Below are 17,301 nucleotides of genomic sequence, written 5' to 3' on the forward strand. Positions count from 1 at the left end.
TGGGGGGAAAAAATGAATGAAGAGTTATGGGAAAATATCAAAGTAAAAGTTACCACAACTGGAGTTCTAGAGGACAGGAAAGAGAGAATGAACAGAAAAATGTTTAAAAATTAAGAGCCAAAAATTCCACAAATTCAGTGAAAGACATAAATTTACAAGTTCAAGAAGCTTAATGAACCCCAAGCAGAATGAATACAAATATAAAACCGTGACTGAACACATCATAAACTGCTAAAAATACAAAGATAAAGAAAAATATCTAGAAAAATCATTACATATAGGGAAAGAATGATTCAAATGATAGTTAGCTTCTCATCACAAACAAACCAGAAAACAGAAGAACAACATATTTAAAGTTCTAAAAAAAAAATAATTCTAAACCCAGAATTTTAGATTCAGTGAAAATATCCTTCAAAAATGAAAGTAAAAAAAAAAGTAAAATAAAGACATTTTCAGACAAACAGAATACAGAATTTACCACAGTAGCCCTGTATGATAAGAAATGTTATACACAGAGTTGTATAATTTCCTGACCACTACTTCTTTCAAAGTTCTTTTAAGCTTAAATACTCTCATCCTCCAATTTCACCAATGTCCAGGATTGTCACCAAGATAGCTCAACACTGACAATGCATCCAAAACCATTCAGAAGGAAGTTCTTCAGTCTTGATGGAAACTTGGATCATCAGAAGAGAAAGAAGAACATTAGAAATGGCTTGAAATTTTCATGATGAAATGATGGACAAAAAAATAATTTAAAAGTATAAGCCACTGAAACCTTATGAATCCCAGTATCCTACTCTAAAAGAAAAAAATAGGGGGGAGGAGCAAGATGGCTGAGGAGTAGGAGACCTAAATTTCATCTGGTCCCAGGAATTTGGCTAGATAGGTATCAAACCATTCTGAACACCAACAAACTCAAAAGGAGATCAAAGAAAAGAATAGCAGTAATTCTATGAACAGAAAAGCAACCACTTTCTGGAAGGTCGGACTTGCAGAGAAGTGAATCCGAGGCGATATTTGGGAAGATAGACCACAGGGGGAGGGAGCCTCTGCCAGCCAGCTACCGGCAAGTGATAGAGCAGTGGAGCACAAAATCGAAACTTTTAGAAGTCTGCTCCACTGAGGGATATCGCTCCAGTGGCTAAGCAGGGGATGGAACACTCGCTGGGATAGTATGGTCTCAGGACCCTTGCGGTCACAGAAAGACCAGGGCGCCTGAGTGTGGCAGAGCTCCCAGGTATGGGAGTGGGGAAGCCGGCTGCAAAGACAGAGCAGGAGAGTGGGCTCTCAGCTTGAGGTTGCCATAAACCATGATCCACGGCACAGTTGGGCCACTGCTCTTCCAGCAGGGACCCAACAAGCAGCAGAGCCAGGGAGACTCCCCTTTCTCCCCCAGGAGGAGCAGTGCGGGAGGCACCACGAGGATCTGCTGGGTTTGGAGACTCCACACTGAGTCGGGTGCCAGAGATAGACACGCTCAGTCACAGGCCGGGTGAGCACAGAGTGTGGCCGGAGACCGGGAAGACAGGAGAGACTGACTGCTTTTCTCTGGGGCCCACTGAAGAGTGGGGCCCAAGTTCTTGGCTCCTCTGGGGTGGAAATTGGGAGGCCACCATTTTCACTCTCATCCTCCAAAGCTGTGTGGAAAGCTTGCAGGGAACAAAAGCTCCCGAGAGCAAACCCAAGCAGATTACTTAGCCTGGACCCAGCAAGGGTGGGGCAATTCCACCTCCGGCCAAAGACATTTGAGAATCACTGCAACAGGCCCCTCCCCCAAAAGATCCACAAGAACATCCAGCCAACACCAAGTTTACAGATCAATGAGAACGGCAAACTCCAACACTAGGGGAATATAGCACAGAGAATTCATGGCTTTTTTCCCATGATTCTTTAGTCTTTCAAAGTTAATTTTTTTAATTCTCTTTGTTTTTTCTTTTTCTTTTTTTTTTGAATTTTTCTTCTTTCCTTTTCAACCAACATATTATTTTATCAATTCCTTTTTAAAATCTTTTTTAATTTTCACTTTTACAGTCATATTCCATCCCTTCATCATATTTACCTTATTTTTGTATATATATAAGTTTTTCTTTCTTTAAAATTTTGGAAGCCAGTTTCTTCTAACATACCAAAATACACCCAAAATCTAGTGTGTGGCTCTGTTCTGTTCACCAGCCTGATTATATTCTTTTTTTTTTCCCCTTTCTTTTCCCCCGGGTTTTGGATCTCTTCTGATTTGTTTAGTGCATATTTTTCTAGGGTCATTGTTACCCTTTTAGCATTTTGTTCTCTCATTCAACTATTCTTCTCTGGACAAAATGACAAAACAGAAAAATTCACCTCAAAAAAAAAGAACAAGAGGCAGTACCGACTGCCAGGGACCTAATCAATACAGACATTAGTAAGATGTCGGAACCAGAGCTCAGAATGATAATTATAAAGATACTAGCTGGGCTTGGAAAAAGCATAGAAGATACTAGAGAATCCCTTTCTTGAGAAATAAAGGAACTAAAATCTAACCAAGTTGAAATCAAAAAGGCTATTAATGAGGTACAATCAAAAATGGAGGCTCTAATTGCTAGGATAAATTAGGCAGAAGAGAGAATTAGTGATATAGAAGACCAAATGATGGAGAATTAAAAAACTGAGAAAAAGAGAGATAAACAACTACTGGATCACAAGGGGAGAATTCGAGAGGTAAGTGATACCATAAGATGAAACAATATTAGAATAATTGGGATCCCAGAAGAAGAAGAAAGAGAGAGGAGGGCAGAAGGTATATTGGAGCAAATTATAGCAGAGAGCTTCCCTAATGTGGGGAAGGAAACAGGCATCAAAATCCAGGAGGCACAGAGAACCCCCATCAAAATCAATAAAAATAGGTCAACACCCCGACATCTAATAGTAAAATTCACAAGTCTCAGAGACAAAGAGAAAATCCTGAAAGCAGCTCGGGACAAGAGGTCTGTAACCTACAATGGCAGAAATGTTAGACTGGCAGCAGACCTATCCACAGAGACCTGGCAGGCCAGAAAGGACTGGCATGATATATTCAGAGCACTAAATGAGAAAAATATGCAGCCAAGAATACTATATCCAGCTAGGCTGTCACTGAAAATAGAAGGAGAGATAAAAAGCTTCCAGGACAAATAAAAACTAAAAGAATTGCGAACACCAAACCAGCCCTATAAGAAATATTGAAAGGGGTCTTCTCAGTAAAAAGAAATAATAATAATGCTATAAGGAATATATGTGAATGCACTTTGTGAGAAAGGTAATTATTATTAAAAATATATGGTGTGCTTATAAACATGCCCAGAATCAGGAGAAAGTCACAAGATTTCAGTGCTGAGCTTGACATTTATGCAACAAGCATTTATTAGATGTCCATTATTTGCAATATAACATGCTACATGCTTCAGATTTTCTACTTGGCAAAAAAAAAAGAAAAAAATGAATAGTTTTAATTTCCAAACTAATCTGATAAAAATTATTAGCAAGTCACAATTTAGGGGATTTAGGAACAAAATGTAAAATAGCCAAAAATTGTTAAATAATCAATCTACATCTTTATTCTAAAAGTCATCTCCAGGGACACCTGGGTGGCTCAGTTGGTTAAGCAGCTGCCTTCGGCCTGGGTCATGATCCCAGGGTCCTGGGATCAAGTCCCACATCGGGCTTTTTGCTCAGCAGGGAGCCTGCTTCTCCCTCTCTCTCCCTCTGCTTATGCTCTCTCTGTCAAATAAATAAAATCTTAAAAAATAAAAAAGTCATCTCCAGCAATCCCTGTTGTAGAGAGTGAATCCATGTTTGTATATTACTTGTCTTAGGTTTTTTTACTCAATTTGTCCTTACAAAACATGAAAACAATGTTAAGTCAACAGATTACATTTTTGCCAGCCTGGTTTCCCTTTAAGCCACTCAAAGTATGTATGTCTCAGTGTAGCCTGCATGACACAGAGAGTAAGGATAAGAAAAGCAGTGTTTTATTTCTGAGACCCAGAAATTTGCATTGACTGCAGACCCATGGAAAGACAAATGGCTACCCAGCTACCTATCTTTGTGACATTACAAACAAATAAAATAGAAGATGTATTTGTGTATATATATTTTCTTTTATTTTCTTTAAAAAAAAAAGATGCTAAGCTTAAAGCTCTGATTATTTTTCAAAATGTTGGTTCTGGGAGAGATTCAAACTGTATGTTCCTTAAGGAGTTCTAAAAATCCCTAAATTTTCCCATTTTCTTTTCCCTTCCCATTCTGGGTCATAAGCTTTTTCTACTCTTGCCCAACTCTATACCCTGAAAGATTAGGATTGGGAATTACAAATAGATTTCTCTATCACATATCATTGAAAGGTCAGTTAAAGAAAAATCATGAAAGAATATCACATATGAGTTTTACCCTAAAATTTTGCTTCTTTATATTTCTTTTCCATTCCTATCTCTGTACCTTCTTCCAAGTCACTTTCTGAGATGGAAAAATCTTTCTACCTCGGATTTGCAGGGACAACTTCCTGTCCTGGTTGAAAGAGGAATTAGGGACCAATGTAGAGTATATGGTGATCTGGTTAACCAGCCACTATCTCTCTCCTTGACTTCCTGCTTTGTAGAATCAGATGCTACTTTCCTTTGTAGTTGGTAGTTCATGTGTTATTAGAAGAAGAAAAAGGAGAAGTCAATATAACACAGGTGCCCCTGTCAAGACTAGATTGTCGGTCTGGCTTGTTCATTTCCTTGGCAAGCAGAAAAAGGATATTTATGGGCCATGTGGTCTTTGAGTGTACTGATGTTGCAAACTAGTGACTAGAATCCATTTAAGACAGGCCAAACTATCTGTCTTAGGACTTTATTTTGGCTATAAGTCCAGTGAAAATCTGACCTACCCAAATCTTTTATACCTTTTATGTAAATGAGTTGCAGACGGTACTATTCCTTCAATGCACTCCACTTTCCCAAGAAACTCCTTTTGAATTTCTTCACTTTAGAAAATTAAACATTTTAATAATATAGTTCCTCTTTACATCATAAAGAGCCAGAAAAGCTGACTGACTGATCATCCTCCAAGAGAAACAGGCACAGGCAGTCCACCCTGCTTGTTGGTACACTCAACTAGAAGTATATTAGTAGCAGTAATTGCCCAACGATTGGGATTGAAAGGATGGATTGCAGTGGGGAGGCTGCTTAACATACATTGCAATTAACACCACCTACATGTTTGAGAGGGAACTAGGTAATAAACAAAAGATTAAATTAATATGCATGTTCAGTCCCCAAAGGTAGCCAGATGGCTGGCTACAACATCAGATGTTTCCATACTGCCTTTGCAGAGAGAATCAATCCTTTGTGCAGTGATTGGTACAATTGACATTATTTGTGAGCATGGGCATCATATGGGGGATGACAAGAACCATGAAGCAGCCTATCTGGGATGCCCTGAGGCCTTTGAAATCAAAGCCATGCTAGGTGTCCCCAGGGGCCAGGAGGTACAAGGAACAGCAGTCATAAAGTGAATAAAGAGTGAATTTCACGAGCACAATGCTGACCACATTGCTGTCGACTCACACTGCCCAGGGAAGAAAGGATGAAGTAGAAGGCTAAAAAGGTCTGTTTTCTCTGTGTCTCAGGAGCTCCCAGTGTCCAGGGTTTCCCGTTCTGTGTGGTCAGGCTATGACTAAAGCCACGTACGTAAAGCCCTTTTGTTCCCACTTGGCTGAAAACAAAGGGGCCCTTATTTGTCTCTAAAGTAAGCAGCCATATCCGCAGCTTTTGTCATATTCCAAAACCAAAAGACAGCCATCCACACTGAGCCCCAGGCACAGAGGAAAATCTCATTGCTGAAGACTGGGGCCTTTGGACACACCTTCCACCAAAAAAGCCTTTCCAATGCCCGGCTCACTTTTTCCTTCTGCTTATTTTGTCCTTCCATCTGTCCATCTAACTGCTCCATTTGTGTTTTACTAAGATTTTTCCAACTAACAAATAGCTAAGCAGCGCCAAACAAAAAAGTCAAGGACTAGCCCCTTGGTCCAGGACAACAAGCAGCATCTCTCCTATTCTCCACCTCCTCCCCCAGGTTTGGAAGACAAAGACCACACTGTGCCACTCTCTGCGTAGGCTACTCAGACCTCTGTTCTACACCTTGCACTTGATGCCCTTCTGCAAATTTGGGAAGATCACTCTCCGCGTTCTGCAAATATAGTCAAGAGGTCTTCTTAGGCAACAGAGGGCAAAACATATCGGTGGCCTAAAAAACTGCAACATCGTGGGTGTTCTTGGTTTACTCAGTAAGCATGGTCCTTGAATGAGGTGTTGAATAAATCTTGATCTTGTAAATCAAATACTATCTTAAAGTCCTGGAAGAACTCACAACTTAGAACAACACTGTGGTGTATTACTTTGCTGAATCCCATTTTCTATAGGAGTTCTTAACTGGGGACCATGATTCCCCAGGTATCTATGGATAGAATTTACAGAGTATATGAACTTGTATGGGGAAGACATTCATCTTTATTTTCAATAATCACTCAAACTTTGTACTTTCTTCAACTATGACTGTAGGCACCAAACCACCAGTATTTATTAGCAGCACCAGTAATTTTTGTCAACAATTGAGATCTCAGATATTCTCATATCACATTGCAGTTGTTGCAGATATCCCAAAATATCACCTAAGCTCATCAACTTGGAATTATAGTCATTATTAGATTGCTGCTAGAGCTTATTTATTATATTGTTAATAAAATGTATATATTATACTATATATTACTATTACTATTGCTATATAAAATGTATATATTACTAAATACAAATGTATTTACTTTATTGATGACTTTAATACAATTGTTTTCCTTTGCAATCTTATTATTTTAATTTATACTTATAAAATATTATACTAAGGAGGCCATAGACTTCACCAGACTGTCACACAGATCGATGGCACAAAAAACAGTAAAGAATGCCTGCTACAGGGGCACCTAGGTGGCTCAGTCATTAAGCGTCTGCCTTCGACTCAGGTCATGATCCCAAAGCCCTGGGATCGAGCCCCGCATCGGGCTCCCAGCTTGGTGGGTAGCCTGCTTCTCCCTCTCCCACTCCCCCCTGCTTGTGTTCCCTCTCTCGCTGTGTCTCTCTCTGTCAAATAAATAAATAAAATCTTAAAAAAAAAGAATGCCTGCTACGAACTAAATGGACCTGTCTTTCTTCCCTCAAATACATTCTATACTTTGGGCCAAAATACCTTCTTTCCGCCTTTCATTACCACAAATCAAAACCCTGCCTCCCCGTCATGTGTAGACCATAGGCCACCTCCTTCATGAAGAATTTCCTGATCCCCTTCCTCTGATCAGGATGGTATTTTAAATCTCTCTTTTCACATTATCACATTCTACCTTGTAACTAGTTATACTCTTTGTTCCATTTGACTAGTTTAAAATCACCTCAAAGGCAAGTACCATGTGTTCTTCATTATTGAGCGGCCAATAGCATCGACTGGCCTCTTGACAGCTCTGTCTATTCTTGGCTGTCCCACCCTTACATTGTTCCCATTTCTCTACATTTACAAACCACAGAACTGCTGTTCATGTCAGTCCTCTTTTACTGCAGAATAAAACCAATTCCTCTGCGTGACATTCAAGGCCCTTCCAGAACCCTCTACCTCCTTCAGTTTCACTCTTCATCTCTTCAATCTCTGAGCCCTGTGTCTCATCAATTCCCAAACTCCCACACACTTTCACATCTCTATGCTTGCACTTCTGGCAATCCCTCTTCCTGGAATGCTCTATGTCCTTTTGGATGGAGAGGAGAAAATGATACCCTCAACATTCCCAAAATAGCATTTATTTTCAAGGGGGTTCTACCCAGATTCACACAGACAAGCAAGAGAAACAGACTTGTGGCAACAATGGCACTCCATTACCTGAGTTTTATCACTGAAAAATTTCAACACAAAATCCCATTCCAAAATGCTATATTTGTGTTTTATCACTTTGTGCCAGTGTTCTGAATGTTTCAGAACCAGGATGAAACTATGCATTCCTCCTTACCTGTCACCACCTGAAATTCAAGGCCATTGCCAAACCCTCTCCCAATATTGCTCTGAGTCTCCTGTCCAATGACCTAGCCACTAAAGTTGACCTACTTCCCAATTCTTTCCACCAATCCCTATGCAATTTCCTTGGCAAACAAATGTCCTCATCACCATGGAATCACATTATGGAATGTTAACCCCAAGTCCATATAACCATCTCCAACAGATACTATGAAAACAAATAGTAATGTAAGCTTCTTCCCAAGTCATCACTGATCCTTCCTGCCTTAAATGAAACCCACTCTGCCTTGGAAACTCATGGAGGTTATTAGCTTTGCCACCTCTACCTTTCCTTGACGTCATCTCCCATTCACCTCCAGGGGCTCTCCAATGATATCCAGTGAGGATGAATGCACCACAACCTGTGCCATCTTCTAGGACTTTGGGTCACCCAACTCCTGATCTCACAGTTCCTAAGCCTTCTGGGACCATCACTCCCTCTCGCTCAGCCCATCAGCAGCCATTCCCACGGTTCACACAGGGCCTTAGCTCCATGTCCTAAATGATAAAACCTGATGCCCCCTTCTCTAAACACCACCATCTATCCTACCAGTATTAATAGTCATTCCATCTAAACATTCTTCTCTAGCTCATAAAATCCTCCTTTCTCTTTATATATCCAACTTCTTTGAATCTGGAAAACAAACAAAAAATAAAACACTTATTTAAGATTCATCCTTCCCTACAGAATATAATTTTGGCTCTATCCAACCCTCTGAATTCCACATAAACCATAAGATACTTAAAAGAAATAGTACCTTATTTAACTGGCATACCCCCAGAACCTCATATAATTCCTGGTATGCACTGGGTATTTAATAAATGCACAATTCCATCTAGTCCCGTAGGGTTTTTTTCTATTGTGTCTATGTTCACAAATCTACATACTTAGTTCACAATTCTTATCTGAGTTTGGATTCATAGTTCCAAATGCCCATTAGACATTTCTATATGGTTATCTGACCTCAGTGACTCAGTATATCCAAAACAGAATCTAATACTCACCATTCTCGCTCTAACTAAATACGTTGTTCATCCTAGCCTAATAAATAGCCATCACCACACACAATGCTGGTCCTTACAACCTGAAAATACTAATTCTAGCCTTTCCTCTTTTTACTATATCAACTGGATAAGTCATGTGTATTATCTTCCCTCCCCTCCTAGCCCCCATTGACACTGCCATCCTCAACTTTTGCCTGGACCATTGCAGTAGTCTCCTATCTTGTCTTTCCTCTAGTTTCTTACTTAAATAACTATAATAGTTCCCATAGCGTTCTGGATAAATTGCAAACGCTTTATCATATCAAACGATATCAAATATCAAACCATCCATCCTCTCTAACCTCTACCCAGGCTTAGTCTAGACCTCTTAGTGCCTGACCAAAGTAGCTGCTTAATACACTGAAGAACAAATATCATTGATCACTCTCTCCATAGAGAAAGACTACACTATAACCCATCCCAAACTATGTGCAGTTCCTCAATCATACCACACCAGAAAGGGATGCTATTCTCTTCTGCCCAGAATGGTTTTCAGTTATCCTCCTATCTACTTGAAAACTCCTACTCAGTCTTCTGGAACCAAATCAAAGACCCAAATCTGGATGCAAATCAAAGACTTCTGTGAAGCCTTGACAGATTACCTCCCAGGAAGAGCTATATGTCCCCAGTACATGCTGTAGAATCTCCACTTTGGGGCCTAACTTACTTCATGGCAGTTTTTGTTTCCAAATCTCAATCCTTTATTAGATTGCACATTCCCTGCTGGCAAGGACAAAGCAGATCTCTCTAGGTATCTCAGTGCCTAGGAACGTGCCTACTGCAATGTAAGTGCTGGAAAATACTGATTAAACAGATCTTTCAAAGCCCAAGGCAAATGTCAGCCCTCCTATGAAGCTGCCTCATCATAAGGTGTTGCTCCTCCCTCTATCATAACACTAATTTTAAATTCTATAAATTTAAAATTCTCTAACTCCTCCAAGTTCTAGTGCAGAACCAGGTGGGTGGGAAGAGTCAGCTTCTGGCCTGTGGCCCACTCCCCTTCTTTTCTTATATCACGACGCACCTTATACACATGCTTATAAGCACCCCAACCTGCACTTCCAAGCTCTGTCCACATTCACTTACTTACAAAGAGCTGCCCTTTGACACCGCCCCTCCTTCTCTTGCCCAGAGATGCTCACACCAGCAGCATAGATGGACCCAGGCTAGAGACCTGCACAGGTCCTGGAAGCTGACTTGAGCCATCTGGGCAGGGAAGTCCAGGGCCCCAGTACTCACAGTGTCTAGAGCAAGATGGTGTGGATGCTGGGTGGGCACCTCCCCATGGCCCCACTGGCTCCTCCCTCCACAGAGGCAGCTAATATGGGGTCTTTGAAAGGCAGGGCCCAGGGCAGGAGACCTCATGCCTGGGTCTAAGGGACTGGAGTAGAGTCATAGTGGAGTCACTGCACCCATGCCTGTCCTCTCATGGACTGGAAACCCACTGAGGCTTAGAAGTTTTCCATGCTACTTCCTGGAAAAGGAGAGAGAGGGCACCCTCATCAAGCTTCCAACCCCACAAAGGATCAGCTTCACCCCTAAGAGCTTGCATAAAAGAAATGCTGAACCCAGCAATTGCACTAGTGGGTATTTACCCCAAAGACACAGATGTAGTGAAAAGAAGGGCCATATGCACCCCAATGTTCATAACAGCAATGTCTGCAATAGCCAAACTGTGGAAAGAGCCAAGATGCCCTTCAACAGATGAATGGATAAAGAAGATGTAGTCCATATATACAATGGAATATTACTCAGCCATCAGAAAGGATGAATACCCAACTTTTACATCAACATGGATGGGACTGGAGGAGATTATGCTAAGTGAATTAAGTCAAGCAGAAAAAGTCAATTATCATATGGCTTCACTTATTTGTGGAACATAAGGAATAGCAGGGAGGACATTAGGAGAAGGAAGGGAAAAATGAAAGGGGGGATATTGGAGGGGGAGACGAACCATGAGAGACTATGGACTCCAAGAAACAAACTGACGGTTTTAGAGGGGAGGGGGGTGGGGGGATGGGTTAGCCCGGTGATGGGTATTAAGGAGGGCACGTACTGCATGGAGCACTGGGTGTTATACGAAAACGATGAATCATGGAACACTACGTCAAAAACTAATGATGTATTGTATGGTGACTAACATAACATAATAAAATTAAATTAAATTTAAAATAAATTAAAATAAAAATTTTAAACAGGGGTGCTGAATAAACAGTTGTTTCGTAAATGAATTAACAAAGGCCCCTTTTATACTTAGAACAATTAACAATTCTAGCATTAGGGGGGAGCCTGGGTGACTCAGTCATTTAGTGTCTGCCTTCGGCTCAGGTCACGATCCCAGGATCCTGGGATCGAGCCCCACATCGGGCTCCCTGCTCGGCGGGAGGCCTGCTTCTCTCTCTCCCACTTATCCTGCTTGTGTTCTCTCTCTGGCTGTCTCTCTCTGTCAAATAAATAAATAAAATCTTTAAAATAAACAAATATTTAAAAATTTAAAAATTAAAAAAAATAATTCTAGCATTGGGGGTATTTATTGCTAACTCTTCCATTGTTTCTCAACCTTATAGTCTTGCAAGCCTGATCTCCCCAACAGGTTTTTTCTATCTCCCATAAAAATTCCAGTGTCCTAAACATAATCTACACTCAATAAATATTCGTTGGACTTTTTGACAAGTCATCCTCATTAGCATATTAAGGTTTTTATTTTTTCCAGTCATCTCAGTAGTGGCACTGTGAGTTGTTACCCAAATGGTAAGAGTGACTATGATAACAGACATAACAGAAAGTTTCTGAGAGTAATTTTAACCTGTTGCTAGTAGTAATTTATTTTTAATTTTTAAAAGCCATTGTAGTTATAACTATTTTACTAATAAAATAAAATAGCTGTTGTTAATAGTGTTTGGGCAACTGAAAACTCACAACTGAACCTGTATAGAGGAAAGAGTAAGTGAAAAGAATGACAAGCTTAAAAGACAGTAACTGAGAAATTGAATTTGTTTGAAGTTGTTGGGCAAAAAAATCTGGCTGAAAGAAGAAATAATGATAAACCCCAGAGCCAGGACTTCTTAAAACTCCAGGTGGGATTTGACAACCTCATCAAAATTGAAGCAGCCTTTGACTTAAAAAGAGGCTACTGAGGAGATCATTATAAGGAAGTAGAGAGATCTATGCAAGCTTCTTGAACATGACACCAAAGCCACAAAAAAAAAAAAAAAAAAAATTAAGACCTTGGGAGCATTTGTTCTATTACCATTTTCTTGCAGGTTTCCTTGAACGTCTATAAATCAGAGCAATCTGATTTATAAATCAGATTATAAATGAGTCTTGTCCTCTGCCAAGAGAACCCAGGACAGTCTAGGCAGAAGGGTCTACAAGAATGTTCTGTCCATTAAAAGATGTTTATAAAGGGAGCTATTTTTTATAATAACTTTATTGAGATGTAACTCACATACAATCCAATTCAACCACTTAAAGTGTGCAATTCAATGGGTTTTAGTATATTCACAGGGTTGTGCAACCATTCCCACAATTTAATTTTAGAACATTTCTGTCCCTGCAAAAAGAAACTCTACCCATTTGCAGTCATTCCCAGATCCCTTGTCCCCTGGGGCCTAGGTAGCCATAAGTCTACTTTCTGTCTCCATAGATTTGCTCATTCTGGGCATTTCAGATATATGCAATCATATAACATGTGGTCTCCTGTGTCCTTGTGTCTGACCTCCTTCACTTAGAATAATGTTTTCAAGCTTGAACCATGTTGTACCATGGTATCAGTACTGTAGTCCTTTTTAGTGCCTAATAACATTCTTTTGTATGGATACTCCACATGGAAGCTAACTTTCAGCTATACAATAAAAAAGTCATGGGGAAGTAATATACAGCATAGGAAATGTAGTCAGTAATATTCTATAACTTTGTATGGTGACAGATGGTAACTAGACTTATGGGTATTGTTTTATAATATACATAAATATCAAATCACTATGATATATACCTGAAACTAATAGGATACTGTACATCAATTATGCATTAGTAAGAAATAAACATTTTTAAATTAAAATTGTATTTTATTTATTTTCTTTAAATTTTTAATAAAATTTTAAATAAATTTTTATTTAAAAATAAAATTTCATTTATTTAAAATAATTTTTAAAATTTTTAAAGAGAAAATTAAAATTTCATGTCTGTTGATGCTTTCCCCTAAACTCTCCTCAGAAGATCTCCAGTTTCCAGACATGTGGCTATATGACAAATTATCTTCTGTCACTCAGTGAACTTGGACAGGGCACTTCTCTAGCCTTCAATTTCCTCACCTATAAGGTAGAAACTGCATCAATACCTACCTATAGAGTTATCAGGATTCTTAGAATCTATTAGTCTAGTGAAGTGATTGCCCATAGGAAGAACTCGTTAAATATTAGATTTCATCTTAAACCTGATTGGATTTTTAATTACAAAATTACACACTTATTGTAACCAGTAAAAAATACAGAGATGAGTTTTTAAGTTCATAATCTTCCTCTCAGCCCTCTATTCATTCCCAGATGTTGCCAATATGAAGGGTGGTGTGCATATTTTCACACCATTCTCTGCACTTATACAAATTCATAAAACAAAAATGCATATTTAAAGATATCTTCTTTTCTTTTACTCTAATATATACTACACACATGATGTTGAAATTTACCTTCAAAAAAAAACTAAAAAAATCTGGCCATCTTTTCTAGTCAATACATGTATATCTAACTTTTAATTTTAATAGCATACCACATTCCACAGTATAAGTGCACCCCAATATATTCATCATTCCCACTACTGATGTACATACAGAGTATTTTCAGTTGCCATTGCCCAAATGCTGCCATAAAGCTGCTATTAATGAAGTAATAAGTAGTAGTCATAACCATGATTTTGTTATTATCATATCCATATCTTTACATTCCCAAGTCCAACCTAGGCCCATCCCCTCCCTCATCAATACCAAGGAACACAACTTTTATAGACCAACAATGGAGAAGCAGATTATCATAATAAAGGATTTTAAGCAGAAGAAATTTGAGGGAAAATAAACTAACTTAAACAGACAAGTCCAGGGACCCAGACCCTCAGGAGAGACACAACAGGGCATTCTAGACAGGAGAGAAAGGACATTTGAGGAGAAAAAGGAGAGAGAAGATGATCAGATCAGAAGAGTCAGAGACAGTAAGTTTCCTAAAAAAGCTCTGCTCTAAGCCAGGCATACTTGGCAGTGGGTGAATTTTTGATGTTCTAGCCAACATAGTCATTTTCCTTAATGTTAGAGATAGCATCCTCTTTTAGATCAACTACTGCTTTCTGGAAACAATTTTTTAAATTTTTAATTAGTATTTAAACATTTGCAATTAAGCCTAATTACACCATAAATAAATAAATGAATCCAAAGTTATCCAAAACAGGGCCAATGGAAATATTTGATAAAATTGTGTGATGTGCTGAATGAATTTTAATGTCATCCTAGAACTTGACTTTCTGTGATGCATCTCTCCATTTTGTGGGCAAACCTGCCACTGGAGCATATATGTTTATAAAAGCCTCTTAATGAACTCCCTTCAGTGGGCTTTGGTCACCACAGCACTAAAATGAGATCTGAAAATGACTGAATTATAAGGTATTTCATCCATAGCTTCCTCATGGCATGGACTCCAGGATATCTTACAGCAGGCTCCAGTGTCCCATGAATGAATTTACTATAAACCTCACAAATGCCACTCCTTTTCCAAGAGCCAAACCAATTTAGAGAGAACACAAGGAAAATGATCCAATTTTTTTATTTCTGGAAATATATGCTATGTGGAAAGAGTTTTTATCCAGAAGGAAAACTTCTGGATTTTACTGGCTCACTAAAATATAAACCATTTAGTGGCTTTTTTTTTTTAAACCTAAGATTAAGCTTTTTTTCGTCTGTTTGCACATGTCAACCCAAAATAGCAGCCTCCATGTAAGAAAAAAAAATGTGTACAAAAAAGAAAATGTATACCCCAAAAGCCATGGTCTCCCTTTTGCTGGGGTGGCATTTCATGGGGTTTTTAAATCCGGTGGCTTATCAAATTTCTGTAGTAACATGGAAGAGAATAGTGATTGCCTATCAACCCTAAAAGTTCTCACAAAATTTGCAAGGGACTCACTAAAGATAAGGGAGTGCTGAGAGCTGAACACTAGCAATTGCACAGAAACCCATTCAGGTAAACACATATGTTAACTGAGATTTAATATTCTGTCGCAGGACGGAAAAAATAATAACTCTTTTAATTGACAGATTCTTTATTTCCTTTTATCAGGGAAGGTCTAGATGGTCCCCAAAATAACCTGTATGTGTATTAAATCTTGGCAGCATGCAACTGTTTCCTCTGTGGCCTTCAGGGTCCCGCCACCCTTCATCTCCTACAAGGCAGCACATTTAAATCTTTCAAGGGGCCTTTTAGAACCAGGCCACCCTGTTTCTCTTCACGGGAGATACTGAGAGCCTATTTGTCATGAGCAATAAGGAACCTAGCAAGGTCTGCTGACAGGCCCAGAGGAGGCCCACCTGCTCATTCCTAACCCAAGGATTGAGTAGTTTCTGCCGGTCGTGGTCTTTCCAACAATTTTGCAATCAACCCATCTCACACTTTTTCCTCGATCATCAATTTCAGTAACAAGTGGATAGCCATTTAACAGCAAGAGGGTTGTCAATATGACACAAATTCACCACATTTCATAATGACATCTAACAGGGCCCCTGTCGTTTGCTCAATAGCACTGCACCATTTATCCAAGTCAGGAGTTAGAGGCAGAACGTCCCTTACACTCATCCAGTCCTGTGGGTTCCTAAGACTGGGAGCCAAAGGTAGAGGAAGAGCATGTTCTCTCTAAATCAGCTCTTCCTACTTCCTCGGTCACTCCCAGTCAGCCCTTGCACACACAGGCTCCCTCCCTGCTTTCAGCCTTCTCCTTACATCCACAGTTCTCCTTCCCCATACCCTGCTGTTTGTCTTACATGAAAATCTCCCAGGGCCAATCCCCACACCACCACCTGAGCTGGGCCATTTTCCCTCAATAAAGGCTCTCAAACACCTTTTTGCAGGAGGTTGCAAGCTCTCTAGCAGCAGAGACTAGGTCTAATTCATCTATCTGTAGAGCCTTCCACTTAGTATATAGTAAGTTTTCATTGAGTACTAATATTAATAGCAATAATAATAATTATAGAACAGCAACATCTCTTGAGCACTTACTTCGCGCCAAGAACTCTGTTGAACATGTTATTTGCATCATCTCATTTGGCATTCACAAATGCACTGCAAGAGAAGGAACAGAATGATCCCCACTTTAGAGATGAAGACACTGAGGTTTAGATAAGTCATTTGCTCAAGATCACAGACACACAGTAAGTGCAGGGAAAAAGAGAATGAAACCAGGTTCATCTGACTCCAGAGCCCAAGCTCTTTAGTCTTTCTGTTAAATGAATTTCATTATGACTTCACCTATTTTAACCCTTAGGTGCTGCCAACAGGAATCCCTCAGACAGAATGAGATGAACAGTGTACTCTTTGGAAAACTTTTTGGCTACTCTGATTTCCCTCTATTGGTGATAATTTTCGATACCAGGGGACAACACAGCCAGCAGATAATGTTGTTGATGAGATCAACACTTATCTATTTTGGTGCCATGTGGGAGTGTATCAAACAGTGCACTTGCAATTTTACACTTTGTTCTTCTTGTGGTGGGCTCCCATTTAACCAGGGTTTGATGAGGGAGAGCTGAACAAGACCCAGGCAAGGAACACGAAGTTGCCCCACAGTTTTAATTCATTCAACAGTCATAATGCCTTTCACGTGGTGTTTATTCTGCTCCCATTTACCTCTCTTGCATAATCACCATCAATTTAGTTTCCAGTGGTTCTGCCTGCTGAGCAGGTGATGAACAATTTCCAGGCGCTAACTTCAACCTGCAAATGGCCCCATCATCACTTCCCCACACATATTCTCTTATGTTCCCAGGTGTTATGTAAAGTTCAGTTACTAAGCTTTCTGGGCTGTGAGCTGCCTGTCTTCCTGGAACTATGTAAGCAAGACTAGAAAACTGTAAGCCATTAGCTTGCCTCTAAGATTTGGAGACATGAAGCTTAGCTGAGGTTTACTGGCAATTGGGTT

The 17,301-nt window shown here is 39.6% G+C and overlaps 1 long non-coding RNA gene across 1 annotated transcript in view; it reads right to left on the minus strand.

Moving 5' to 3' along the window:
- The window catches only part of LOC113929337, a 173,038-nt gene extending 156,592 nt beyond the window's left edge, over nucleotides 1-16,446 (minus strand). Inside the window, exon 1 of the long non-coding RNA XR_003522166.2 lies at nucleotides 16,383-16,446. This is a non-coding gene — a long non-coding RNA (uncharacterized LOC113929337). The remainder of the gene's footprint in view (nucleotides 1-16,382) is intronic.
- Nucleotides 16,447-17,301: the final 855 nt, after the last annotated feature.

This window comes from Zalophus californianus, chromosome 5 (genome assembly GCF_009762305.2).
Source record: "Zalophus californianus isolate mZalCal1 chromosome 5, mZalCal1.pri.v2, whole genome shotgun sequence".
NCBI lineage: Eukaryota > Metazoa > Chordata > Mammalia > Carnivora > Otariidae > Zalophus > Zalophus californianus.